Source organism: Hyaena hyaena, unplaced genomic scaffold, assembly GCF_003009895.1.
Source record: "Hyaena hyaena isolate Hyena2069 unplaced genomic scaffold, ASM300989v1 scaffold_391, whole genome shotgun sequence".
Classification (NCBI taxonomy): Eukaryota; Metazoa; Chordata; class Mammalia; order Carnivora; family Hyaenidae; genus Hyaena; species Hyaena hyaena.
In genome coordinates this window covers 1,373,094-1,389,936 of record NW_024081024.1, presented here as the reverse complement: position 1 = coordinate 1,389,936, position 16,843 = coordinate 1,373,094, and positions in this window count along the sequence as shown.

Here is a 16,843-nt window from a genome sequence, read left to right as displayed (position 1 = left end):
TAGAATAAATGGATAAATTCCTAGAATCATATAACCTCTCAAACAGAATCAGGAGGAAACAGAAAATTTTCTTTGTATCTATGAATATATTAACATAACTGTTTTAAGTCATCTGATAATTCCATTATCTTTGTTATTGCTGAATTTTTTTCTACTAGTTGAATGTTATTTTCTCCTGGTTATAGCTACATATTTTTTGTTTTGATTTTCTAATAGTATTTGATTACTGAACCTCTAGGGCATCACATTTTTTTTGAAAAAAATTTTCATGTTTATTTTTGAAAGAGAGAGAGAAACCGAGTGTAAGTGGCGGAGGGGCAGAAAGAGGAGACACCGAATCCAAAGCACGTTTCAGTCTCTAAGCTGTCAGCACAGAGCCTGATGTAGGGCTCAAACTCACAAACTGCAAGGCCATGACCTGAGCTGAAGTTGGATGCTTAACCAACCAAGACACCCAGGTGCCCCAAGGGCATTATAATTTTGAGCAACTTGATATTTTGTCTACATTAAAGAGTGCTGATGTTTGCTGTTGCAGACAGGTTACTTGGAAATTAGCTTATCATTTAAAGGCTTATTTTTTTTTTCCAAGTTTTTATTTAAATTCCAGCTAGTTAACACAGAGTACAGTTTTAAGTTTTAGGTGATCTATCACTTAGTGATCTATCACTTAGGTATAACTCCTGGTGCTCATCACAAGTGCACTCCTTAAAACCCATTACCTTTTTAACCCACCCCCTGCCCATTTCCCCTACAGCAAACATTAGTTTGTTCTCTATAGTTAAGAGCCTGCTTCTTGGTTTGTAGGGCTTATTTTGAAGGTTTGTTAGAATGTGTCAAGAGTAGACTCTATTCTAAGGCTATCTTAGCCCTCTACCAAGCTGAAACCATATGAAGTGTCTACCACATGCATTCTCATTTGTTCGATCTTAAAATATTGCCCACACTGAATGAGTTCTAGGAATTATCCAGTTTACAGTCCTCTGGTTTTGTTCTGTGCTCACCCTTGTGGATTTTCACTTTCTTTGCAAAGCTTAGTATCATCTCCTATACAGATTTCTTATTCCCTTCCACAAAGTAGCCCCCTTCTTCCCTGGGACACACTATCTGGTTAATTGCTTTGTGTCTGCTTCCTTAAACTCTGATCTCTGCCTTTTCAACTTAGCAAAACTTTCATATTCTGCTTGGGTTTTCTTTCCCATCGGAGCATAGCAGAATGTGCCCCTAGGCAGAAAGCAGGACCAATTATAGAGCTCACCTCATTTGTTTCCCTTCTCTCAGAGATCACAGTTATGCCCTATGGTTGTCAAAAATCCATAAACAGTTATTTCATATACTTTGTTCAGTTTTCTAGTTATCTATGCAGTAAGGCAATTATTGTGCAAGTTAGCCAGTCATGGTTAGAAGCTGAAGCATGCCTTGCATTTGTAATTACGTATTGTTAAAAACCTAAATGTAAACAATATTTATAAAATCGCAAATGAATAATAACATTAGAAGAAAATGAGAAAGAAAAGTTAAACATGTGTATTCAATTACTTGTTAATTCCTTTATAGATTGTTTTACTGTTTACTCTTTATGCACTAGTTTCTGTGAATAGGTCTCAATAAATACTTATTAAAAGAATATAAAAATTACTAGGCAGTATTTACACAGACATCAAAATATTTATATATATAATAAAATTTTATTTGTATTTGGCTAAAATATGTCAATTTATAGGAGAGTAAAAATAAACATCTTCCTATAGTCAGCTTCATCTTAATTGCCAACATATGACTGACTTAGCTTTCATAATAGATATTTGAGAATTTTACAAACAATAGTGCTTTATTAAGTAAAACTCAAATCTTTTCTCATTTAGTTTGCTTTTAAGAAAATCTTTTTTGCCAAAATAAAAAAAAAGCCGAGTAGAAAATCCTTTAAAAAAAAGTAGTTTGAATACAACCTAACCCAAGTAGATTTTCAGTTTTCTTTTAACCACATGAGAGTATAATAAATCTTGGTGTGCTGAAATTAGTGTCTTTTGTTTCCCAAATTAATTAGATCTATAAAGATTTATTTTCAGTGTTCTTGGAATAATTAGGCTACTCTTATCTGTACAGCTTTTTATAACACAAATAAAATTTCACTAATAGTTTGTCTCAAATTCCCCCTTGTTTCCAAATATTCTTTTCTTATCTAGATATTTTAATCACAGTTTGTTGTATTTACTTCATCTGGAGGTTTAACTCTTTCTTATAAATATCTCTATCAAGTCTAGAAAAGTGTGATTTTTTTTATCAAAGGTAGTGTTTGCTTCAACTCTTGTTGATGATATGAAAATAGTAACTCAGTGGAAATAGCGTTTATATTATTATGCTTACATTTAGTTTGTAGTCAGTGCTCAGGAGTCATTGGAACTCAGTTGTATTGGGGGGGAAACTGAAAAAAAACTAGCAAGCTTTAAAACAAACTTTAACACTAAGTTTTTATTTTTAGGTACTTCACATGTGTTGTGAAGTTAATTCTGTGCAACAAACACGCATCTTGAAGCAAAAGAAAATGTGCTTACATAGCACATTCTAAACACCCTAAATGATGAGACAGCATGTTGAGGTGTCTATTTCCTATGGGTCTAAATGTTAAGTTGTTAGAACTGACAAAAGGAATTAAAGGGAATTTTACATGATAAATGAATAAATGAAACGCTAAATTTGATGAAAATGTTACAATGTTTAAATGTTAACATCTGTTGTTGAATTCAGTATTCTTAGGCTTCTTTGTATTTCACTCTAATAGAATTGTGTTTGCTGGGATAATCTTCAGATTTGTGGACAGCCTGAAAATATAAAATTATCATTTAAATGCACTCAACTTCAAATTCCTAGAATACTCTTCCACCAATGCAACTATTTCAGCTCAGGGCTAACCACTGAAAATTCTCATCTAATGAAAGATCTTCAAAGATCAGTGCATAGATGCTACTATTTAATTAATTGAGATTTTTATTATATAACTAATTAAGAAATAATACATGGGAGGCAATCTTTGTCTCATAGTACCAAAATTTACTTTCTCATATCAGTGCTACTAACAATTGGTATAAAATCCTATAATTATTAAAATAGTTTCTTGATAGACTAAGCACATTATCAGACATATTCAACAATCCTGTAACTGACATAAACTATCCAGGGCCTGAGGATTAGATTATATAACTCAACTCATTCCAAGGGAGTGCATTAACCGTAAATCTAATATATGATTCAAAATTTATTCCCCAAAGTAAAAATTTGTAGAACAAAATAGCTACAAAAGAATTTGAGATTGTGGCTATTCCTATATAATAGGTATTTTGTAAGAAAAATATTCAAGGGTTAAAAAATAATTTATACAAAAGAAAAGTTACTGGGCTATTAGCTCATGCTTTAAAGCAAAAGGGTCATCTTATAGTCAGAAATTTGAAGATTTGACAAAAAATAAATATATAGACAAACTACAGCTCTGGTAAGAAAAAAAATTACTTAATTGCAGAAATTGGAACAGAAAACTACAAATTATCTCACTTCTACATCTCATATTTCAGATTCTACTGCTGTAAGATCATTTGTTACTGATGTTATAGAAAATTCGTTGTTCCCTACTGTTCTTGTTTTTATGTGACTGGACATCCTTTCGTACACCATCTTTACCCTCTTCTTTTCTCCTTACTTAATCCTTCCCATAGCTGAGGGCTGACTCATCAGACTGAGGTTTTCCCAGAGGGGAGCTGAGCAAGGTGACTTCTCTTACTTCCACTCCCCTTGTCGCCTCCCTTCACTTCCCTCGATCTGGGCTATCCTTAGCCAGGCAATAAAGCTTACTGAGAAAGTCTCCCTGGCCAAATTGACCTAAATTTGGTGGATATAAGCCTGGTGCTATATTTTTTTTGTGCTTAAATCCTTGGATGTTTTGAAGTATGGCCCATCAGGCTGGACCTTGACTAACATAAATCCCTGATGAAACTACACTTATTCTATTGTGAGGTAGTCAATGTTCCAACCACTAAAGGAACCCGAACTCTACCACAGAATCTAGAATTCTTCACAGTAAAATTCATTAATATATGAAATTGGTGGTAGTAAGGTTTTGATTTTAATTTCTTTGAATATTAACTGAAAACAGCAGAAGAATTAAAATTTGAACTTTAATTTCTGTGGGTTTAGAATTATAAAGCCACTTAGATTTTTGATATTAACTTTTCCTAGGAGGTTGATAGTGGAGGAAGATAATCAAATGTGTGACATCTTATTACCAGAAACTTATTATTAAATTAGCAAGATATAATTTAACTTTATTTCAAAACCTCTAATAGGCCATGTTGTACAATGAGGCTGTTGATGGTCTGAGATATAAATGCAAGTAAAGAATCATTCTTGACCTTGCATACGAAGAATCTATGGAGGCTAATAAATATTTCCTTATGAACCATTCCATGCAATTCTGGGTTCAAAATCAACACTGCCCATTTCAAGTTGTATCCTTCTCCCTTTCAGATTTTTAATTATAAGGTAAACCCTTTTGCTTTAAAACATGAGGTGTTTTGGGGAAATATTATTAAACTAATATCTTCTCCCAACTGAGAAAAATATCTCACAAAGGTAGTCAAAGAATAAAAATGTTATATTAATAAATATGCATTAAACCAGAACGAGAGGTTAATCAGAGATGATCCACTAAGAAATCCCAGAGACAGAAGGAAATCTTACCTTTTTATATAACCAAACAGTTATAACCCATTCTTGCTTTCAGGAAAAACAGGACTAGTCGTCAGATAAGAGGACTTGACTGCACATTCTTAAAGTACAGTTCATCTTAACTTTATCTGGTAATTATGTTACCACCAGTTGCATGACCATCTGTGTTAGCTAAGCGACTTTGTCCAGAGGAAAAATAAATTTCTCATTTCTTCATGACAGAAGGTAGTTTTGCAGCTTGGAGCACGGCTGTCTCTGAAATTAGGCTCCTACCTCCCACAGAGACTGGGAGTTAAGGGTATTATCTCCCTTGATGTTTACATTTCAAAGCGATGGCTCCAGGTCCTTGAGATAGACATTCCAGGGTTGTAAAATTGATAAAAGACCTATGTAGTCTTCAAAAAGATTTATATGCATTTTAAAGAAGTGAGGAAGTACTTATGACAAAAGATCTAAGGTAAATGCTCTGAGAAAAAAAGAGGAAATCTCCTTATTTTCAACAGGTAGAATTAAGCCTCTTATTTTTAATTTGTATTTGTGTTTACCAGCCCAGTGATTTTCATATATATCTATATAAGTTGGTATATAGATATATATCTATATATATTAATTTTTGAAGATTTTTTTTCTTTATAAAAGTTCTATTCTGTAAAAATAGCGACAACTTCAAATCTGTAGCTATTCTGCCTCACAGATTTTTGCTTTGGGGGAATAGATTTTGAATTTCATAAGACTTATGGTTGATGCCTTCCCTCTGAATGGGGGTAGGATGAGGAGGGGGAGTGAAATCCAATATGTAGCAGTGCCCCCAGGAGGCTCAACCAAGAGCAAATAAAAAGTAGTCGGTATGGGAGAGCAACCATGTGAAGGTGGGTTCAGGATGTGCTAATATCACTGCTGATCTCTTTCTGCAGTGAGTAGCCTCCATCCTGGGTGGCAAAGGCTCAATACATTAAGAGTATAACAAGATATTATATTAGGAGGTAATGCTTTGATATTTCCATCACCTCTGATATTTCCATTTATGGGTGTGTCTCTGCTGCGTCTTTATTCACCCCACCCTGAGGTAGTAACTACCTTGACATAGAGTTTAGAGAAGGCACTGAGCACACATGTTTCAGCTTCATCCTTGTTTACATCCTGGGATACAGCTGCTTCCAGAAACTGTGTTCTACGCTTAGATATAAAACATCTGCCTGTGCGTCCATGACAAATGATGACTGGCCATGCCAATCTATCTAATCCTGGAGTTCTCTACAGGGAAACTCACTGATGCTATATAATTAAGCTACCACCACGCTCAAACAAGTCTTTATTGGTAAAAGCTAATATTTTCATCTCTATATGCCTAACTATTAAATTTACTTTAGTTGGTTTTAATCTCAGAAAAAGACAAAATACTGCACTCCTAGAACACTAATAAATAATACTGTCCTTAGTACCAAAATAGACTTTATATGATTTAAATATTACACAAACCTATAGATCAGTTATAATAGTCTCTGTTTTGCAAATGAGCAACCAAATTTTCAAAAAGTATAAATGATGTGTAAGGTTTTGCGTCTGTTATGTTCTTTTCTGACTCCAAAGACCGTTATCTTTTTAATGTTGTTATTTTAAATATCTTTCAAGGAATGTCTTACTATTTCCTGATACCTCTTCAACAGGTTGGATTATCTTTCCTTGCTTTACAAATACAAAATGTATTGTTCTTAGTTTACCTTGTTATGTTATTCTGAAAGAGAACCTGAGCCTGACTGTAGTTAAAACATTCAAGATAGATTTTATTCAGAACCTATTACAATAGGAGTAAAGAGACTTCATAATAGAATGTAGATTGATTCCAAATACACTAAGGACAAGTAGGAATTTATAGAGCCAAGAAGAACGGTGAGGTGCCTTGGATGGACAAAGTACTAAGAGGAAACATAAAGGGTAGGGAGGTTCTTGCTTAACTGATCCAACAGGTTTCTTGGTGAAGACCAAGGTGATCAGAAATCCAGGGTTCTCACTACACTGACTTAGCAGATACTGTACACTGAATGTTTGTTTTCCCCCTAAATGTTTTATGTTGAAACCTAATTCCCAGTGTGACAGTATTGGAGGTAGGGTTTATAGGAAGTGATTAGGTCATGAAGGCAGAACCTTCATGAATGGGATTAGTGTCCTTTTAAGAGAGAGTCCAGAGAGCTGCCTCCATTCTTCTGCCATATGAGGACATAGCAAGAAAACGGCCATCCATGAACCAGAAAAGGGGTTATTACCAGACACCAAACCTACTGGTGCCTTCATCTTGTACTTCCCATCTACCAGAATTGTGAGAAATAAATTTGTGTTGTTTAAAAGTTCCCCAGTTCATGGTATTTTGTTATAGCAGCCTGGGGGGATAAAGGCAGTGGAATTCTTGCTACAACTGGGTGAGGCAGGCTTGAATATGAGACCCAAGGATGAGACCTAATGGAAAAGGTTTGGAGAAGACTGTCAACAATTTGGTCAAGGTCACTATCCTCATTATTTTGACTTTTACTTTAAGACTTAAACAACATATTCAACTGTCAGATACTCCAAACCCCTATCAGTCCTGCAACCTCAATAGCAGAAAATGATAGTCACTTGCACACTGCTATGCCCATGGTAAGTTGTCAAAGCATGATACTTAAATTAAATTGTCCAAAATCAAGACTAAGCTACACAAAATGTATGAGCATCAGTATCCACTTGAGTGTTAGACCAACTTCCTAATGTTTATCAAATTATGTAGAGTAAAACCTCCCTCAGAGACCTACAGTGTCCCTACCTAATAAGACAAATGGCAGTGCAACACAGATATATCTTATCAATTTGAAACTATTCATTCCTAGAACTCATATATATATAGACACATGCTAACATATGAAGTTTCTCAGCAAATAATTTATTATCTAAAATATTATAATTTGATGAAAATAATTTGATAGAAGAAATCAAAGAAAAAAAGAATTGATAAGCTTTCTGAAATATTACCTAGTATAGGAAAACAACACTTCTTTTATATGTAAGTCAGTAAAGGTCGGAATAGCTCTGATATCATGGACATTGGCATGTTACCTGATCAGCATGGGAAGAAAAGAACAATCATTCTTGTGTTTTCTACTTCACGCCAAACAGAATGATGGACATTTTAAGCACTTAAATTATTTTAACATATTTCAGAAATAAACAGACTCACTTACAGAAGAAGAAACTAAAAGACAAAAAAAAGAAAAAAAAGACAATTTTTGAAATGCTGTATACTATTTAATAGCAGAACCCAAATGAAACTGGTCTGGTTAACCACAAATTGTTTTTCACTACAGATAGTATTAAAAGAATTGTGCTTGTTTTTTTCATTATTGTGAATAGGGCTGGCTTGGGCCTTTCCCTAATGGAACTCACAGTCTAGATATTTTTAAATAAATATATAATTAAAAATATTTTTTACAGCAACTATATACTTGGAATTATTGTAAGTACCTAAAAATATAGGAATTACAAGAGCAAACCATCTGGTGTATTAAGGTCTTATTTAGGCTGATATGGGGAAGATAAGTTAACAAGGTGAATTTGAATGGTTAAGAAGGAGATGGGGAAAAACATTTCTGATAGAGGGAAACCATATGACTGTCCATAAATACAATGCCATTTGACACATTCCTTGTGATGGATTGGCCATGCTAGAGCACAGAGACAAGCAAACAATCCTTGAATCTCAATAAAATAACAAATATTTATTTCCCACATGCTATGGTTTCTTATATCCTCCATCATTTAGATCATTAGTGATAAAAGAATGATATATTCAATGTTGCTTTTATTCCGAAGTTTATTTATTTATTTTGAGAGAGAGAAAGTGCAGGAACGTGAGCAGGGGAAGGGCAAAGAGAGAAAGAGAGTGGTAGATTCCTGAGCAGGCTCCATGCTGTCAGCTCAGAGCCCAATGTGGGGCTGGATCTCCTGAATTGTGAGATCATGACCTGAGCCTAAATCAAGAGTCAGCTACTTAACTGACTGAACTACCCAGGCACCCCTATGTTGCTTTATAAAGAATGTTGCCTGAAAGTGACAAGTATTAGTATCACATTTTGTAGTTCAAAGAAAGTCATGTGACCATGACTAACTTCATGCGGATAAAGAAGTGTGATCCTAGTGTAAGTTCAGAAGGAGAACATGAAACAGTGGCTAAATGGAACCCAGTGTTGGGAGACATTCTGAGCCCACTAGTTGAGAAAGCTCCTGGTGAGGTTAAAGCAAGTTTGCATGGTCTCTTGCCAATCAGACGACAACCGATGTCCACCCCCACTCAATTATTTCTGCTTGAGCACTGACCCCCAAGGTACCTTGTGGATTGGTATCAGGAGTGACTTGTCTCCTTATTCTGGCCCTGGTATGATGATTGCACCTTGTGAAGGGAACAGACATCATGTCTTTTGATTATGGGAACAGACATCATGTCTCCAGCAGGTCTTGTTTCCCTCCATACTTTCCCTTGAGCTATGAACAGGCTAATGATCCTTACTCATAAAAGATTAACCTTTATGTGTATAATTCTGTTTCTACCATTGCGTTAGTCCAAGAGATTCATACAGCTCAACATGTAAATCAACTAACCAAAAATGTCTCTCATGCCCTAGCTATTCAACAAGTCATAAAACTAGACACAAAGGTAAATACACTCAAAGAGGCTATTCTATGTATTGGAAATGAGCTAAACTCTTTAAAGGTATGGTTGGCTCTCCGGTGCCATAAAGAATATAATTGGATAATCAAGTTTTGCCTTGAGACTAAGAGCCTAACTTAGAGAGAAGGAACAGATAAGGGTAGAACATAAGTTACCACATATACCTTTGCTAACTGGTGATGTATAGCAATCCCTTCCCTAAGGCTTGCATTCCACAAACACCTTCTCTTATACTGGCAGCTGATGAGGATGGATAAGAGTATCTACAAAGCTATGACTTAATCTTAGCGTTATTAAAATGTGTATGTTATCCTGTTATTCACTAAGAACATCCTGTTATTTTCTTAGTTACTCAACCTCACTATAATTGGGGCAGTTCTGCAAAATACTTCTATAAAACCTGTTTCTGTACATTTTCCAAAACATCTTATCAAAGAGAACTATCCATTGTAAAAATTACATTTTCTGACGCCATGTTAATGTTTGACCTATAAATAAAGACACCAAAACCGACAGGGCAGAGATGCCTGCCTGGTGACCAGAAAGATTCTCGTGCCTCTCTCCCTCCTTCCCTCGCCGACACCATCCATCCTTCAGGGACCCCTGGACCTAAGAGGAGCTGGACTCTGGCAACCCAGGACTACAATAAAGGGAGAGAAAAAAAGGGAAAGGTAAAGCTGGAGTTTGAGTCAGGAAACTGGCTATACTGTGCCCTGTAGGTATTAATGTAGACAAATACTAACATAAGTAAATATGCAGAGACATAATTAAGATGAAAATATGTTAATTTTCTTGCTTGTGGTGTGAATAGGTTATAAGGGAACAAGAACAGAATCAGAGAGACCAGTGAGTTAGGTACATAACGACAATATGGAAAGACGATGTTGGATAATGGGGGAAATGAGAGAAGCAAACAGATCAGTAGTCTTTTTTTAGAGATCAGGTTGAGTACTGTGATTCACTAAGTATGCATAGGGAATGAGAGAGGTCAATGCTCTTTTAACTATCATGAATGATAGGCTGAATAGTCATGACTTTTCTTAAACAATATAAATATAGATAAAAGTCTAAAGAGGGTAATTAAGATTTGAGAATCAGATGTGTCTAATGGATTTTTTTCTAGGAGACATCCAAGTTGAGATATCAAGTAGGCAGGGAGATCTGTGTGTCTGAAATAGAGCTTAAAAGAGAGATCTAAAACAAATACATGGTTTTGGGAGTGTTTACAAACAGACAGTATTTTAAGTAATAGAAAACTTTCTATTTAGATAAAAAATATAAAGGAGGGAAAATTCTCCCTCGTCCCCAAGAAAATACCTTTGGCAATACAAAACAAAAAGGTCAGTTTGAGAAGATGAACCAGCAAGAAAACTAAAAAGCAACATTCAGACAGGAGTTCAGCCTGGAGAAACTTGTTCCCAGTTCTCCATCCTAGTCATCAGATTTTAGAAGTCTTATGTTAACCCATAAACTGAAATCCGCACATTTATTTAGGGAAGGATGAGAATCCAACCATTCCTTTTATATTCTACTGGGTGGTACTTTTAAATATAGGCATACAGTACTGTTGGGGAGATGGAAATACGCTAAAGAGAGTGGAAGACAAGACTGTTAGACTTTTTTTCACCCCCAGTTCTTACCTCACCCTAGTCACACACATGCATACTTAGATACAGATATAGATGATTATTTGTGTTAATCTCCTGTACGCAGTAACTGAAATGGAAGACTTACACATAGCACACTGGGTGTTGCCTCGGAGGTTAGATACAGCACTATTTACAATATTTAAATGAAAAAGAGAAAGGTATAAACATGTTCAATGTTCTAATAGTCCTCCTCCTAAGGCATTGGATGGTGTGGTTGGCAAGATAACAGAAGACGAATGGTAGTTAAGAGATATATTTGAAGTTCAATGAAAATGACCATGGTACAGTATTAAAAACTGCTTACATTATCATTGGATTTGTTTTGATGTAAAGCTAAACTTATGCTGAGAAGAAGGGTTGATATTATTTATTATTCTCTTTCCCAGACTTAGAATGAGGAGACCTGAAATTTAATTTACTGCCACCAATAGAGACCTGGCTATGGATCAATATCTGGTGACAGCCTTGGGCTCCTCATACTTTACAGGCTTTATTATTTCTTCCATAAAAACACATAGCAATGCACTGTATGTTCAGAAAGTAAGAGCAGTACTCTTAGAGTTGAAATGTCCAACAAACCCCATAAACCAAAACACTGAGGCACACTAACCAAAAAAGTTCATGTCTTGTGCCACTGGTTACCATGGTCCCAAATTCCCAGATTTTACAGTAAAGGAAAGTCACAGTTCCCAAGAAATCACCAATAAGTAGTATCTGATAAGTTTTCCAACTTAGCTATGTGCCAAATATCTTAGATCAGCTTGCTAAATTTTGTTTGCTTTAATTGATCCCAAATTCAATTTTGCCTTTATTCATAATATTACATTGTATACTTGCACACAGCTCATTTAATAGGTCAGCACCGTCCCTAGAAAAAAAGCCAATTTTGATGTCTTCTGCCCTGTGTGGCACTGAACAGTGAGTAACAGAGAATTCCTGGCTCTATTCATGTTGCGACGCTGCCATGACAAAACACCAAACATTCGACGGCTTCAACACAGAATTTTCTTGCACTTCTGGAGTTTAGAAGGCCAAAATCAAGATGTCACAAATTTGGATTCTCCTTAGGCCTCAGTTGCCTTTGCTGGCTTCCCTCTGTGTCCTCACATGGCCTTTCTTCTGGACACACATATCCTTGGTGTCTCTCCCTCTTCGTATTAAGAATATAAATCAATGAGATTAGGATTAGACTTTTATCTCCAAATACAGTTATGTTTTGAGGTGTAATGGGGATTAGGAACTCAATGTATGAATTTGGGGAGTCACAATTTAGTCAATAACACTCTGCTCTCTGCCTCCCCACAAAATTCATGTCCTTCCAAAATGCAAAATACATTCACCCCTACCCTAATGGCCCCAAAAGTCTAGCATCAAGTTTGGAGTGATCAAGCCAAGATTTCATCTAAATATCATCCAAACCATGCATGGGTGAGATATGAGAAGTGATTCAGCCTGAGGCAAAATTCCCTCTCAATTGTAAATCTGTGAAACCAGGCAAAGTATGTGCTTCAAAAATACAGTGCTGGGACAAGTAGAGGATAGACATTCACATTAAAAAAATTTTTTTTAATGTTTATTTTTTGAGAGAGAGATTGAAGCAGAGCATGAGAGGTTTAGGGGCAGAGAGAAAGAGTGGTAGACACAAAATTTGAAGCAGGCCCCAGGCTCTGAGCTGTCAGCTTAGAGCCCAACACGGGGCTTGAATTCACGGACTGTGAGATCATGACCTGAGCCGAAGTCAGATACTTAACCTACCGAGCCACTCACGTGCCCCTAGAAATTCACATTTTAAAAGGGAGAAATTGGAATGAGAAAAAGAATGGTGGATCCCAAGCAATTCTAAGACCTAGGAAGGCAAATTCCTTTAGATTTTACATAGGAAAACTAGAGAATAATTCTCCTTGTCTCCTTATTTTGCCCCTTAGGTCAACTGAGGGTATATTCTTGCCCCTATGGCTGTGGGTGGCAGCAGCCTGGCTTGTTGAAACCAAGAAAATGGCTTCATCGTCTGGAACTGAGGGGAAGACAGCCCTGCACTCTTGGCCTGCCAATTGCTGCATGGCCTTGACAGTCATTCTTCCCTTTCTTGAAGGATAACACATGTTTACAGCTAGACAGCTCTATGATAGAGCTGTAGGATGTCCCATCCTGTAGAATCCCAGAAGTGTAGCAGCCTTCATTTATTTTATCTTGTCTCTGTTCCCTCTAATCCCAGCTGGCTAAGTTTCTGCTGGTATAACTCCATCTTGATTCCTAGCTTCTGCTGAGATGGCTAATTAGATCCATGAGTCACAGCCACATAACCTCTTTACCAAATGATTTTTGAGCCTCCCCTTTGGTGTTCTCTTCAGAACATGCTTCCTCATTTTTTTTTTTCCTCTGGATAGGCTGACAATTTTCTAAATCTTCAAGTCTAGTCTGGGTACTTTTGTTTTATTTTGCTTTGCTTATCTCAATTCTCTACCATTTTACTATAAGCAGCAAGGAAAAACTATTTTTGAACAATTTACTTAGAAATCTCCTCTGCCAGCTATCTAAGTTTGTCATTCACAAGTTGTATCTTCCACAAAACACTAAAACACAATTCAGCCAAGTTCTTTGCCACTTTATAACAAGGGTCACCTTTCCTCTGGTTTTTATAACATGTTCCTCATTTCCATCTGATACCTCATTAAAATCACCTTTGAAGTCCCTATTTCTATCAATAATCTTTTAAGCCAGTCTAGGCTCTCCATAGAATGCACTTTGAAACTCCTCTGGCTTGTATCCATTACTCACTTACAAAGCTGCTTTCACAGTGTTAGGCCTGGCAGCAGTCCAACAGAAAAATGGACAAAGGTCATGAACAAACATTTCACGTGAAAGGACTTCTAAATGACACTTTAAACATGCGCAAAGATGCTTACCCTAACTCAGGATAAGATAAATGAAAAAAAAGGCAACTGCACTGAGATGTCATGTTTCACCTAGGATACTGGTAAAGATCCAAACATCTAACAAAGTACTCATTTAGTAAGACTATGGGGAAGCAGTCTTTCTTACACCATGTTGGTGGGGGTTCGAAATGATACAACTCCATATGGAGAGCAATTTTGCAATATCTAACAAAATCACAAAAGCATTTGTACAATTTCTCAGCCTTCTCACTTCTGGATATCTAGCCAGCAGATGTATCTGCACACCTGTAAAACAATATATGTAAAAGCTAATTCACGTACCATTTATTAAACAGCCAAAAATGAAATCAGTAGGAGATGGTTAAATAACTATAGCATATTCGTTTACTTCTAAGAAGTCATTAATGGTGAATTTCCTTGGGTCTTCTCCCTAACCAATTTTTTAAAGTCTAGACTTTTCTTCCAACTACCATCTTGGCATCTTCACTTGAATTAAAAGTGGCAGCTCTGGGGCACCTGGATGGCTCATTCACTTGAGCGTCCAACTTAAGTTCAGGTCATGATCTCACATTCATGGGTTTGAGCCCCCTGTTGGTCTCTGTGCTAAGGGCTCAGAGCCTGGAAACTGCTTCAGATTCTGTGTCTCCTTCTCTCTCTGCCCCTCTCCAACTTTTGCCCTGTCTCTCTCAAAAATAAGCATAAAAAAAAAAGAGGCAGCTCATGCTGATATGCTCCAAACTGAACCCATTGTTTAGCCAAATGCTCCACCCAGTCCATTAAGCCTGTTCTTTCTCCTCTGTCTCCAGTCTCTTCAATTTGCAACGATCCTTCTTAACTCCCAGAATTCCCTCCATCTCTGTTAATGCAATTATAAAATTTTATTAATCCAATATACTCCTCTCTTAAGTTCATTTCCTTTCCAAATTACCATCATCCTAGACTTAGCTACCATCATTTTTCACTTGGACTACTTCAAGCTACTCTTCACTGTTACCTTTGTATCCTCTTTTGATCACTTATGATTCTTTTTTAACATAACTGCCATTATAAGCATTTCGAATGATACATAATCTATATGCTCATATACCTATACCTATACCATAATGCACATGATATTTGCAATATATATTATTGTATGTTATTAACATGTGATACATAAATAATAACATACAATAATATACAAATTGATGCTTATGATTTTTCTGATTGAAACCCTTCTATTACTTCCGAGTAATCTTAAAGTCCCCAAATAGTGGATGGCTATGCATGATCAGGTCTTTACTTATTATTATTCTAGTATTATTTCAGAAAAGCTTTTTTTCTGTCAGCGTTCCAAGCCTTGTCTTTATGTGTCAAACATGCCATATTCTGTCCCCTTTCTGGTTTTTGTATATGAAGTTCTTTCTGTCTGGAATATACTTTTTACTTCATTGTAAAACCAACGTCTATTATTTTATGATTGTACCAAATGCAGTTTCCCTGCATCCTTACCACCATTTAGAGTTATGGGTATTTTCTATTTTGGGCTGTGTAGTGATAATCCATTGTGGTTTTAATTTGCATTTTCATAAGGGCTACAGGTATTAAATGTCTCATTGTATTCTTGTAGGTCACCTCATAAATCTAAAAACTTGTAAGAAACGGATCAATTTCTCAAAAACCACAAACTACCAACCAAACTAACCAAGATAAAATATAATATGAATGTCCCTAAAACCATCAAAGAAATCAAAGTTGTAATAAAAAGGGTCTCATAAGGGACGCCTGGGTGGCTTAGTCGGTTGGGCGTCCGACTTTCGCTTAGGTCATGATCTCGCGGTTCGTGGGTTCGAGCCCCGCATCGGGGTCTGTGCTGACAGCCAGCTCAGAGCCTGGAGCCTGTTTCAGTCTGTGACTCCCTCTCTCTCTGACCCTCCCCTGCTCACCCTGTCTCTATCTCTCTCTCCTAGAAATAAATAAAACATTAAAAAAAAAAAAAGGGTCTCATAAAAGAAATTTCCAAACCCAGATGGTTTTACTGGAGAATGGGGCTAAATATTTAAAGATTAACATCAATGTATATAATATCTCCTGAAAAATAGAAGAAAATGGAACATTCCCATCCCCATTTTATAAGGCTAATACATTAGTGACAAAATCAAACTAAGACAGTACTGGGAAAAAAAAAAAAAAGGAAAACTATAGATCTATATATTTCAATCTAGATGCAAAAATTCTCAACAAAGTATCAGTTCACATCTTTTTATTTCTGAGTAATATTTCTTAGTATGAATGTATCATGGTTTGATTATCTCTTCCTGTTAGTCAAAGTTTATTTCTAGATTTCAACTATTACAAATAAAGCAATTATGTTTATTCATGTGTGTGTCTTTCTAAGGTTCTATTGACATAGTCTTCTTTTCTCTTGGATAAATGCCAGAGGGTAAAATTGTTCATATGTGTGCTGGGGATATATTTAACTTTTAGAGAAATAGCTAAGCACTGCCCCCAAAGTGCTGCTATATACTAACTTACTCCCCAGTACTGTGTGGGTCTTCTGGTTATGTGTTACCAACACATAACGTGGTCAGCTTCTAAAATTTCAGACATTCAAATATGTGTGTAGTAGAAGCTTATCCTGGTTTTAAGTTGATCCAAAATTTATTTATTTCAGATGTATTTCCTTTGAAGTACAATACTCATGTTTGTTTTGTATGGTGTGTGCTGTGTAAATATTTTAGACCTGGTTTTATATTTATAACTTGAATCTATTTAGTATATCTATAACTGGGGTCTTTAAGATTATTAACATCTCAGAAATATCTCCATAATGATTAATGATTTTGATCATTTTTTGGCTTCTTGTTATCTTAAGATTTGAATCTTAGACTTAGTTCTTGCTTTTT